General features: G+C 44.3%; 23 non-coding genes and 1 pseudogene across 23 annotated transcripts; all 24 read left to right on the forward strand.

The window, feature by feature from the left end:
* Positions 1 to 132: 132 nt before the first annotated feature.
* Positions 133 to 251, forward strand: LOC121201532. The gene has a single exon (XR_005896678.1). It is a non-coding gene; the product is annotated as a 5S ribosomal RNA (ribosomal RNA).
* Positions 252 to 526: 275 nt separating this feature from the next.
* On the forward strand, positions 527 to 645 carry LOC121201537. Its single transcript, XR_005896680.1, has one exon. It is a non-coding gene; the product is annotated as a 5S ribosomal RNA (ribosomal RNA).
* A 275-nt stretch (positions 646 to 920) lies between these two features.
* On the forward strand, positions 921 to 1,039 carry LOC121176687. Its single transcript, XR_005893041.1, has one exon. It is a non-coding gene; the product is annotated as a 5S ribosomal RNA (ribosomal RNA).
* A 695-nt stretch (positions 1,040 to 1,734) lies between these two features.
* LOC121201543 lies at positions 1,735 to 1,853 on the forward strand. Its single transcript, XR_005896681.1, has one exon. It is a non-coding gene; the product is annotated as a 5S ribosomal RNA (ribosomal RNA).
* A 275-nt stretch (positions 1,854 to 2,128) lies between these two features.
* Positions 2,129 to 2,249, forward strand: LOC121177192 (annotated as a pseudogene).
* Positions 2,250 to 2,523: 274 nt separating this feature from the next.
* On the forward strand, positions 2,524 to 2,642 carry LOC121201548. Its single transcript, XR_005896684.1, has one exon. It is a non-coding gene; the product is annotated as a 5S ribosomal RNA (ribosomal RNA).
* A 275-nt stretch (positions 2,643 to 2,917) lies between these two features.
* On the forward strand, positions 2,918 to 3,036 carry LOC121178440. Its single transcript, XR_005893668.1, has one exon. It is a non-coding gene; the product is annotated as a 5S ribosomal RNA (ribosomal RNA).
* A 284-nt stretch (positions 3,037 to 3,320) lies between these two features.
* Positions 3,321 to 3,439, forward strand: LOC121177730. The gene has a single exon (XR_005893351.1). It is a non-coding gene; the product is annotated as a 5S ribosomal RNA (ribosomal RNA).
* Positions 3,440 to 3,714: 275 nt separating this feature from the next.
* LOC121201559 lies at positions 3,715 to 3,833 on the forward strand. Its single transcript, XR_005896686.1, has one exon. It is a non-coding gene; the product is annotated as a 5S ribosomal RNA (ribosomal RNA).
* A 275-nt stretch (positions 3,834 to 4,108) lies between these two features.
* LOC121178547 lies at positions 4,109 to 4,227 on the forward strand. The gene has a single exon (XR_005893771.1). It is a non-coding gene; the product is annotated as a 5S ribosomal RNA (ribosomal RNA).
* A 275-nt stretch (positions 4,228 to 4,502) lies between these two features.
* LOC121178386 lies at positions 4,503 to 4,621 on the forward strand. The gene has a single exon (XR_005893616.1). It is a non-coding gene; the product is annotated as a 5S ribosomal RNA (ribosomal RNA).
* Positions 4,622 to 4,896: 275 nt separating this feature from the next.
* On the forward strand, positions 4,897 to 5,015 carry LOC121175732. Its single transcript, XR_005892774.1, has one exon. It is a non-coding gene; the product is annotated as a 5S ribosomal RNA (ribosomal RNA).
* A 284-nt stretch (positions 5,016 to 5,299) lies between these two features.
* Positions 5,300 to 5,418, forward strand: LOC121177735. The gene has a single exon (XR_005893352.1). It is a non-coding gene; the product is annotated as a 5S ribosomal RNA (ribosomal RNA).
* Positions 5,419 to 5,693: 275 nt separating this feature from the next.
* LOC121178563 lies at positions 5,694 to 5,812 on the forward strand. Its single transcript, XR_005893787.1, has one exon. It is a non-coding gene; the product is annotated as a 5S ribosomal RNA (ribosomal RNA).
* A 284-nt stretch (positions 5,813 to 6,096) lies between these two features.
* Positions 6,097 to 6,215, forward strand: LOC121201566. Its single transcript, XR_005896688.1, has one exon. It is a non-coding gene; the product is annotated as a 5S ribosomal RNA (ribosomal RNA).
* A 275-nt stretch (positions 6,216 to 6,490) lies between these two features.
* Positions 6,491 to 6,609, forward strand: LOC121177738. Its single transcript, XR_005893356.1, has one exon. It is a non-coding gene; the product is annotated as a 5S ribosomal RNA (ribosomal RNA).
* Positions 6,610 to 6,893: 284 nt separating this feature from the next.
* Positions 6,894 to 7,012, forward strand: LOC121201572. The gene has a single exon (XR_005896689.1). It is a non-coding gene; the product is annotated as a 5S ribosomal RNA (ribosomal RNA).
* Positions 7,013 to 7,287: 275 nt separating this feature from the next.
* Positions 7,288 to 7,406, forward strand: LOC121177742. Its single transcript, XR_005893357.1, has one exon. It is a non-coding gene; the product is annotated as a 5S ribosomal RNA (ribosomal RNA).
* A 284-nt stretch (positions 7,407 to 7,690) lies between these two features.
* Positions 7,691 to 7,809, forward strand: LOC121201577. The gene has a single exon (XR_005896690.1). It is a non-coding gene; the product is annotated as a 5S ribosomal RNA (ribosomal RNA).
* Positions 7,810 to 8,084: 275 nt separating this feature from the next.
* LOC121177749 lies at positions 8,085 to 8,203 on the forward strand. The gene has a single exon (XR_005893360.1). It is a non-coding gene; the product is annotated as a 5S ribosomal RNA (ribosomal RNA).
* Positions 8,204 to 8,487: 284 nt separating this feature from the next.
* LOC121201583 lies at positions 8,488 to 8,606 on the forward strand. Its single transcript, XR_005896691.1, has one exon. It is a non-coding gene; the product is annotated as a 5S ribosomal RNA (ribosomal RNA).
* A 275-nt stretch (positions 8,607 to 8,881) lies between these two features.
* LOC121177756 lies at positions 8,882 to 9,000 on the forward strand. Its single transcript, XR_005893361.1, has one exon. It is a non-coding gene; the product is annotated as a 5S ribosomal RNA (ribosomal RNA).
* A 284-nt stretch (positions 9,001 to 9,284) lies between these two features.
* LOC121201589 lies at positions 9,285 to 9,403 on the forward strand. The gene has a single exon (XR_005896692.1). It is a non-coding gene; the product is annotated as a 5S ribosomal RNA (ribosomal RNA).
* A 275-nt stretch (positions 9,404 to 9,678) lies between these two features.
* Positions 9,679 to 9,797, forward strand: LOC121176852. Its single transcript, XR_005893085.1, has one exon. It is a non-coding gene; the product is annotated as a 5S ribosomal RNA (ribosomal RNA).
* Positions 9,798 to 10,000: the final 203 nt, after the last annotated feature.

A 10,000-nucleotide genomic window follows, 5' to 3' on the forward strand; every position in this document is an offset into this window, starting at 1 on the left:
AAAGCTCATTTTTCGTGGCTTCTTGTGCTTGGATTTGTGGAGAAATCCAGATGATCAATGTCCCTATTCAACATTGGATTTCTTCGTGGCGTTTTAGCATGTATAAAGAGCCTGTTTATAGGGTTTGCTGTTGCTTACGGCCATACCACCCTGAGCACGCCCGATCTCGTCTGATCTCGGAAACTAAGCAGGGTAGGGCCTGGTTAGTACTTGGATGGGAGACCGCCTGGGAATACCAGGTGCTGTAAGCCTTTTATCCCCATCTTTGAGAAACACCATCCCTAGATCACTGTGTGTCTGAGCCGGTGTTGGATAAAAATGGACTTGTAGGTAATCAAAGATAGTAAGAAACTTTATCAGATGATGAGTAGTCAGAAAATTCTTGTTAGGTGGAAAAGCTCATTTTTCGTGGCTTCTTGTGCTTGGATTTGTGGAGAAATCCAGATGATCAATGTCCCTATTCAACATTGGATTTCTTCGTGGCGTTTTAGCATGTATAAAGAGCCTGTTTATAGGGTTTGCTGTTGCTTACGGCCATACCACCCTGAGCACGCCCGATCTCGTCTGATCTCGGAAACTAAGCAGGGTAGGGCCTGGTTAGTACTTGGATGGGAGACCGCCTGGGAATACCAGGTGCTGTAAGCCTTTTATCCCCATCTTTGAGAAACACCATCCCTAGATCACTGTGTGTCTGAGCCGGTGTTGGATAAAAATGGACTTGTAGGTAATCAAAGATAGTAAGAAACTTTATCAGATGATGAGTAGTCAGAAAATTCTTGTTAGGTGGAAAAGCTCATTTTTCGTGGCTTCTTGTGCTTGGATTTGTGGAGAAATCCAGATGATCAATGTCCCTATTCAACATTGGATTTGTTTGTGGCGTTTTAGCATGTATAAAGAGCCTGTTTATAGGGTTTGCTGTTGCTTACGGCCATACCACCCTGAGCACGCCCGATCTCGTCTGATCTCGGAAACTAAGCAGGGTAGGGCCTGGTTAGTACTTGGATGGGAGACCGCCTGGGAATACCAAGTGCTGTAAGCCTTTTATCCCCATCTTTGAGAAACACCATCCCTAGATCACTGTGTGTCTGAGCCGGTGTTGGATAAAAATGGACTTGTAGGTAATCAAAGATAGTAAGAAACTTTATCAGATGATGAGTAGTCAGAAAATTCTTGTTAGGTGGAAAAGCTCATTTTTCGTGGCTTCTTGTGCTTGGATTTGTGGAGAAATCCAGATGATCAATGTCCCTATTCAACATTGGATTTCTTCGTGGCATTTTAGCATGTATACTTGGATGGGAGACCGCCTGGGAATACCAGGTGCTGGAAGCCTTTTAGGCGTTAGGTGGAAAAGCTCATTTTTCGTGGCTTCTTGTGCTTGGATTTGTGGAGAAATCCAGATGATCAATGTCCCTATTCAACACTGGATTTGGATGGGAGACCGCTGTAAGCCTTTTATCCCCATCTTTGAGAATGAAGCAAAACGCCGTCCCTAGATCACTGTGTGTCTGAGCCGGTGTTGGATAAAAATGGACTTGTAGGTAATCAAAGATAGTAAGAAACTTTATCAGATGATGAGTAGTCAGAAAATTCTTGTTAGGTGGAAAAGCTCATTTTTCGTGGCTTCTTGTGCTTGGATTTGTGGAGAAATCCAGATGATCAATGTCCCTATTCAACATTGGATTTCTTCGTGGCGTTTTAGCATGTATAAAGAGCCTGTTTATAGGGTTTGCTGTTGCTTACGGCCATACCACCCTGAGCACGCCCGATCTCGTCTGATCTCGGAAACTAAGCAGGGTAGGGCCTGGTTAGTACTTGGATGGGAGACCGCCTGGGAATACCAGGTGCTGTAAGCCTTTTATCCCCATCTTTGAGAAACACCATCCCTAGATCACTGTGTGTCTGAGCCGGTGTTGGATAAAAATGGACTTGTAGGTAATCAAAGATAGTAAGAAACTTTATCAGATGATGAGTAGTCAGAAAATTCTTGTTAGGTGGAAAAGCTCATTTTTCGTGGCTTCTTGTGCTTGGATTTGTGGAGAAATCCAGATGATCAATGTCCCTATTCAACATTGGATTTGTTTGTGGCGTTTTAGCATGTATAAAGAGCCTGTTTATAGGGTTTGCTGTTGCTTACGGCCATACCACCCTGAGCACGCCCGATCTCGTCTAAATTCTCGGAAACTAAGCAGGGTAGGGCCTGGTTAGTACTTGGATGGGAGACCGCCTGGGAATACCAGGTGCTGTATCCTTTTATCCCCATCTTTGAGAAACACCATCCATAGATCACTGTGTGTCTGAGCCGGTGTTGGATAAAAATGGACTTGTAGGTAATCAAAGATAGTAAGAAACTTTATCAGATGATGAGTAGTCAGAAAATTCTTGTTAGGTGGAAAAGCTCATTTTTCGTGGCTTCTTGTGCTTGGATTTGTGGAGAAATCCAGATGATCAATGTCCCTATTCAACATTGGATTTCTTCGTGGCGTTTTAGCATGTATAAAGAGCCTGTTTATAGGGTTTGCTGTTGCTTACGGCCATACCACCCTGAGCACGCCCGATCTCGTCTGATCTCGGAAACTAAGCAGGGTAGGGCCTGGTTAGTACTTGGATGGGAGACCGCCTGGGAATACCAGGTGCTGTAAGCCTTTTATCCCCATCTTTGAGAAACACCATCCCTAGATCACTGTGTGTCTGAGCCGGTGTTGGATAAAAATGGACTTGTAGGTAATCAAAGATAGTAAGAAACTTTATCAGATGATGAGTAGTCAGAAAATTCTTGTTAGGTGGAAAAGCTCATTTTTCGTGGCTTCTTGTGCTTGGATTTGTGGAGAAGTCCAGATGATCAATGTCCCTATTCAACATTGGATTTCTTCGTGGCGTTTTAGCATGTATAAAGAGCCTGTTTATAGGGTTTGCTGTTGCTTACGGCCATACCACCCTGAGCACGCCCGATCTCGTCTGATCTCGGAAGCTAAGCAGGGTAGGGCCTGGTTAGTACTTGGATGGGAGACCGCCTGGGAATACCAGGTGCTGTAAGCATTTTATCCCCATCTTTGAGAATGAAGGAAAACGCCATCCCTAGATCACTGTGTGTCTGAGCCGGTGTTGGATAAAAATGGACTTGTAGGTAATCAAAGATAGTAAGAAACTTTATCAGATGATGAGTAGTCAGAAAATTCTTGTTAGGTGGAAAAGCTCATTTTTCGTGGCTTCTTGTGCTTGGATTTGTGGAGAAATCCAGATGATCAATGTCCCTATTCAACATTGGATTTCTTCGTGGCGTTTTAGCATGTATAAAGAGCCTGTTTATAGGGTTTGCTGTTGCTTACGGCCATACCACCCTGAGCACGCCCGATCTCGTCTGATCTCGGAAGCTAAGCAGGGTAGGGCCTGGTTAGTACTTGGATGGGAGACCGCCTGGGAATACCAGGTGCTGTAAGCCTTTTATCCCCATCTTTGAGAAACACCATCCCTAGATCACTGTGTGTCTGAGCCGGTGTTGGATAAAAATGGACTTGTAGGTAATCAAAGATAGTAAGAAACTTTATCAGATGATGAGTAGTCAGAAAATTCTTGTTAGGTGGAAAAGCTCATTTTTCGTGGCTTCTTGTGCTTGGATTTGTGGAGAAATCCAGATGATCAATGTCCCTATTCAACATTGGATTTCTTCGTGGCGTTTTAGCATGTATAAAGAGCCTGTTTATAGGGTTTGCTGTTGCTTACGGCCATACCACCCTGAGCACGCCCGATCTCGTCTGATCTCGGAAACTAAGCAGGGTAGGGCCTGGTTAGTACTTGGATGGGAGACCGCCTGGGAATACCAGGTGCTGTAAGCCTTTTATCCCCATCTTTGAGAAACACCATCCCTAGATCACTGTGTGTCTGAGCCGGTGTTGGATAAAAATGGACTTGTAGGTAATCAAAGATAGTAAGAAACTTTATCAGATGATGAGTAGTCAGAAAATTCTTTTTAGGTGGAAAAGCTCATTTTTCGTGGCTTCTTGTGCTTGGATTTGTGGAGAAATCCAGATGATCAATGTCCCTATTCAACATTGGATTTCTTCGTGGCGTTTTAGCATGTATAAAGAGCCTGTTTATAGGGTTTGCTGTTGCTTACGGCCATACCACCCTGAGCACGCGCGATCTCGTCTGATCTCGGAAGCTAAGCAGGGTAGGGCCTGGTTAGTACTTGGATGGGAGACCGCCTGGGAATACCAGGTGCTGTAAGCCTTTTATCCCCATCTTTGAGAAACACCATCCCTAGATCACTGTGTGTCTGAGCCGGTGTTGGATAAAAATGGACTTGTAGGTAATCAAAGATAGTAAGAAACTTTATCAGATGATGAGTAGTCAGAAAATTCTTGTTAGGTGGAAAAGCTCATTTTTCGTGGCTTCTTGTGCTTGGATTTGTGGAGAAATCCAGATGATCAATGTCCCTATTCAACATTGGATTTCTTCGTGGCGTTTTAGCATGTATAAAGAGCCTGTTTATAGGGTTTGCTGTTGCTTACAGCCATACCACCCTGAGCACGCCCGATCTCGTCTGATCTCGGAAGCTAAGCAGGGTAGGGCCTGGTTAGTACTTGGATGGGAGACCGCCTGGGAATACCAGGTGCTGTAAGCCTTTTATCCCCATCTTTGAGAAACACCATCCCTAGATCACTGTGTGTCTGAGCCGGTGTTGGATAAAAATGGACTTGTAGGTAATCAAAGATAGTAAGAAACTTTATCAGATGATGAGTAGTCAGAAAATTCTTGTTAGGTGGAAAAGCTCATTTTTCGTGGCTTCTTGTGCTTGGATTTGTGGAGAAGTCCAGATGATCAATGTCCCTATTCAACATTGGATTTGTTTGTGGCGTTTTAGCATGTATAAAGAGCCTGTTTATAGGGTTTGCTGTTGCTTACGGCCATACCACCCTGAGCACGCCCGATCTAGTCTGATCTCGGAAGCTAAGCAGGGTAGGGCCTGGTTAGTACTTGGATGGGAGACCGCCTGGGAATACCAGGTGCTGTAAGCCTTTTATCCCCATCTTTGAGAATGAAGCAAAACGCCATCCCTAGATCACTGTGTGTCTGAGCCGGTGTTGGATAAAAATGGACTTGTAGGTAATCAAAGATAGTAAGAAACTTTATCAGATGATGAGTAGTCAGAAAATTCTTGTTAGGTGGAAAAGCTCATTTTTCGTGGCTTCTTGTGCTTGGATTTGTGGAGAAATCCAGATGATCAATGTCCCTATTCAACATTGGATTTCTTCGTGGCGTTTTAGCATGTATAAAGAGCCTGTTTATAGGGTTTGCTGTTGCTTACGGCCATACCACCCTGAGCACGCCCGATCTCGTCTGATCTCGGAAGCTAAGCAGGGTAGGGCCTGGTTAGTACTTGGATGGGAGACCGCCTGGGAATACCAGGTGCTGTAAGCCTTTTATCCCCATCTTTGAGAAACACCATCCCTAGATCACTGTGTGTCTGAGCCGGTGTTGGATAAAAATGGACTTGTAGGTAATCAAAGATAGTAAGAAACTTTATCAGATGATGAGTAGTCAGAAAATTCTTGTTAGGTGGAAAAGCTCATTTTTCGTGGCTTCTTGTGCTTGGATTTGTGGAGAAGTCCAGATGATCAATGTCCCTATTCAACATTGGATTTCTTCGTGGCGTTTTAGCATGTATAAAGAGCCTGTTTATAGGGTTTGCTGTTGCTTACGGCCATACCACCCTGAGCACGCCCGATCTTGTCTGATCTCGGAAGCTAAGCAGGGTAGGGCCTGGTTAGTACTTGGATGGGAGACCGCCTGGGAATACCAGGTGCTGTAAGCCTTTTATCCCCATCTTTGAGAATGAAGCAAAACGCCATCCCTAGATCACTGTGTGTCTGAGCCGGTGTTGGATAAAAATGGACTTGTAGGTAATCAAAGATAGTAAGAAACTTTATCAGATGATGAGTAGTCAGAAAATTCTTGTTAGGTGGAAAAGCTCATTTTTCGTGGCTTCTTGTGCTTGGATTTGTGGAGAAATCCAGATGATCAATGTCCCTATTCAACATTGGATTTGTTTGTGGCGTTTTAGCATGTATAAAGAGCCTGTTTATAGGGTTTGCTGTTGCTTACGGCCATACCACCCTGAGCACGCCCGATCTCGTCTGATCTCGGAAACTAAGCAGGGTAGGGCCTGGTTAGTACTTGGATGGGAGACCGCCTGGGAATACCAGGTGCTGTAAGCCTTTTATCCCCATCTTTGAGAAACACCATCCCTAGATCACTGTGTGTCTGAGCCGGTGTTGGATAAAAATGGACTTGTAGGTAATCAAAGATAGTAAGAAACTTTATCAGATGATGAGTAGTCAGAAAATTCTTGTTAGGTGGAAAAGCTCATTTTTCGTGGCTTCTTGTGCTTGGATTTGTGGAGAAGTCCAGATGATCAATGTCCCTATTCAACATTGGATTTGTTTGTGGCGTTTTAGCATGTATAAAGAGCCTGTTTATAGGGTTTGCTGTTGCTTACGGCCATACCACCCTGAGCACGCCCGATCTCGTCTGATCTCGGAAGCTAAGCAGGGTAGGGCCTGGTTAGTACTTGGATGGGAGACCGCCTGGGAATACCAGGTGCTGTAAGCCTTTTATCCCCATCTTTGAGAATGAAGCAAAACGCCATCCCTAGATCACTGTGTGTCTGAGCCGGTGTTGGATAAAAATGGACTTGTAGGTAATCAAAGATAGTAAGAAACTTTATCAGATGATGAGTAGTCAGAAAATTCTTGTTAGGTGGAAAAGCTCATTTTTCGTGGCTTCTTGTGCTTGGATTTGTGGAGAAATCCAGATGATCAATGTCCCTATTCAACATTGGATTTCTTCGTGGCGTTTTAGCATGTATAAAGAGCCTGTTTATAGGGTTTGCTGTTGCTTACGGCCATACCACCCTGAGCACGCCCGATCTCGTCTGATCTCGGAAACTAAGCAGGGTAGGGCCTGGTTAGTACTTGGATGGGAGACCGCCTGGGAATACCAGGTGCTGTAAGCCTTTTATCCCCATCTTTGAGAAACACCATCCCTAGATCACTGTGTGTCTGAGCCGGTGTTGGATAAAAATGGACTTGTAGGTAATCAAAGATAGTAAGAAACTTTATCAGATGATGAGTAGTCAGAAAATTCTTGTTAGGTGGAAAAGCTCATTTTTCGTGGCTTCTTGTGCTTGGATTTGTGGAGAAGTCCAGATGATCAATGTCCCTATTCAACATTGGATTTGTTTGTGGCGTTTTAGCATGTATAAAGAGCCTGTTTATAGGGTTTGCTGTTGCTTACGGCCATACCACCCTGAGCACGCCCGATCTCGTCTGATCTCGGAAGCTAAGCAGGGTAGGGCCTGGTTAGTACTTGGATGGGAGACCGCCTGGGAATACCAGGTGCTGTAAGCCTTTTATCCCCATCTTTGAGAATGAAGCAAAACGCCATCCCTAGATCACTGTGTGTCTGAGCCGGTGTTGGATAAAAATGGACTTGTAGGTAATCAAAGATAGTAAGAAACTTTATCAGATGATGAGTAGTCAGAAAATTCTTGTTAGGTGGAAAAGCTCATTTTTCGTGGCTTCTTGTGCTTGGATTTGTGGAGAAATCCAGATGATCAATGTCCCTATTCAACATTGGATTTCTTCGTGGCGTTTTAGCATGTATAAAGAGCCTGTTTATAGGGTTTGCTGTTGCTTACGGCCATACCACCCTGAGCACGCCCGATCTCGTCTGATCTCGGAAACTAAGCAGGGTAGGGCCTGGTTAGTACTTGGATGGGAGACCGCCTGGGAATACCAGGTGCTGTAAGCCTTTTATCCCCATCTTTGAGAAACACCATCCCTAGATCACTGTGTGTCTGAGCCGGTGTTGGATAAAAATGGACTTGTAGGTAATCAAAGATAGTAAGAAACTTTATCAGATGATGAGTAGTCAGAAAATTCTTGTTAGGTGGAAAAGCTCATTTTTCGTGGCTTCTTGTGCTTGGATTTGTGGAGAAGTCCAGATGATCAATGTCCCTATTCAACATTGGATTTGTTTGTGGCGTTTTAGCATGTATAAAGAGCCTGTTTATAGGGTTTGCTGTTGCTTACGGCCATACCACCCTGAGCACGCCCGATCTCGTCTGATCTCGGAAGCTAAGCAGGGTAGGGCCTGGTTAGTACTTGGATGGGAGACCGCCTGGGAATACCAGGTGCTGTAAGCCTTTTATCCCCATCTTTGAGAATGAAGCAAAACGCCATCCCTAGATCACTGTGTGTCTGAGCCGGTGTTGGATAAAAATGGACTTGTAGGTAATCAAAGATAGTAAGAAACTTTATCAGATGATGAGTAGTCAGAAAATTCTTGTTAGGTGGAAAAGCTCATTTTTCGTGGCTTCTTGTGCTTGGATTTGTGGAGAAATCCAGATGATCAATGTCCCTATTCAACATTGGATTTCTTCGTGGCGTTTTAGCATGTATAAAGAGCCTGTTTATAGGGTTTGCTGTTGCTTACGGCCATACCACCCTGAGCACGCCCGATCTCGTCTGATCTCGGAAACTAAGCAGGGTAGGGCCTGGTTAGTACTTGGATGGGAGACCGCCTGGGAATACCAGGTGCTGTAAGCCTTTTATCCCCATCTTTGAGAAACACCATCCCTAGATCACTGTGTGTCTGAGCCGGTGTTGGATAAAAATGGACTTGTAGGTAATCAAAGATAGTAAGAAACTTTATCAGATGATGAGTAGTCAGAAAATTCTTGTTAGGTGGAAAAGCTCATTTTTCGTGGCTTCTTGTGCTTGGATTTGTGGAGAAGTCCAGATGATCAATGTCCCTATTCAACATTGGATTTGTTTGTGGCGTTTTAGCATGTATAAAGAGCCTGTTTATAGGGTTTGCTGTTGCTTACGGCCATACCACCCTGAGCACGCCCGATCTCGTCTGATCTCGGAAGCTAAGCAGGGTAGGGCCTGGTTAGTACTTGGATGGGAGACCGCCTGGGAATACCAGGTGCTGTAAGCCTTTTATCCCCATCTTTGAGAATGAAGCAAAACGCCATCCCTAGATCACTGTGTGTCTGAGCCGGTGTTGGATAAAAATGGACTTGTAGGTAATCAAAGATAGTAAGAAACTTTATCAGATGATGAGTAGTCAGAAAATTCTTGTTAGGTGGAAAAGCTCATTTTTCGTGGCTTCTTGTGCTTGGATTTGTGGAGAAATCCAGATGATCAATGTCCCTATTCAACATTGGATTTCTTCGTGGCGTTTTAGCATGTATAAAGAGCCTGTTTATAGGGTTTGCTGTTGCTTACGGCCATACCACCCTGAGCACGCCCGATCTCGTCTGATCTCGGAAACTAAGCAGGGTAGGGCCTGGTTAGTACTTGGATGGGAGACCGCCTGGGAATACCAGGTGCTGTAAGCCTTTTATCCCCATCTTTGAGAAACACCATCCCTAGATCACTGTGTGTCTGAGCCGGTGTTGGATAAAAATGGACTTGTAGGTAATCAAAGATAGTAAGAAACTTTATCAGATGATGAGTAGTCAGAAAATTCTTGTTAGGTGGAAAAGCTCATTTTTCGTGGCTTCTTGTGCTTGGATTTGTGGAGAAATCCAGATGATCAATGTCCCTATTCAACATTGGATTTCTTCGTGGCGTTTTAGCATGTATAAAGAGCCTGTTTATAGGGTTTGCTGTTGCTTACGGCCATACCACCCTGAGCACGCCCGATCTCGTCTGATCTCGGAAACTAAGCAGGGTAGGGCCTCGTTAGTACTTGGATGGGAGACCGCCTGGGAATACCAGGTGCTGTAAGCCTTTTATCCCCATCTTTGAGAATGAAGCAAAACGCTATCCCTAGATCACTGTGTGTCTGAGCCGGTGTTGGATAAAAATGGACTTGTAGGTAATCAAAGATAGTAAGAAACTTTATCAGATGATGAGTAGTCAGAAAATTCTTGTTAGGTGGAAAAGCTCATTTTTCGTGGCTTCTTGTGCTTGGATTTGTGGAGAAATCCAGA

This window comes from Toxotes jaculatrix, chromosome 2 (assembly GCF_017976425.1).
Source record: "Toxotes jaculatrix isolate fToxJac2 chromosome 2, fToxJac2.pri, whole genome shotgun sequence".
In the NCBI taxonomy this organism is placed as follows: domain Eukaryota; kingdom Metazoa; phylum Chordata; class Actinopteri; family Toxotidae; genus Toxotes; species Toxotes jaculatrix.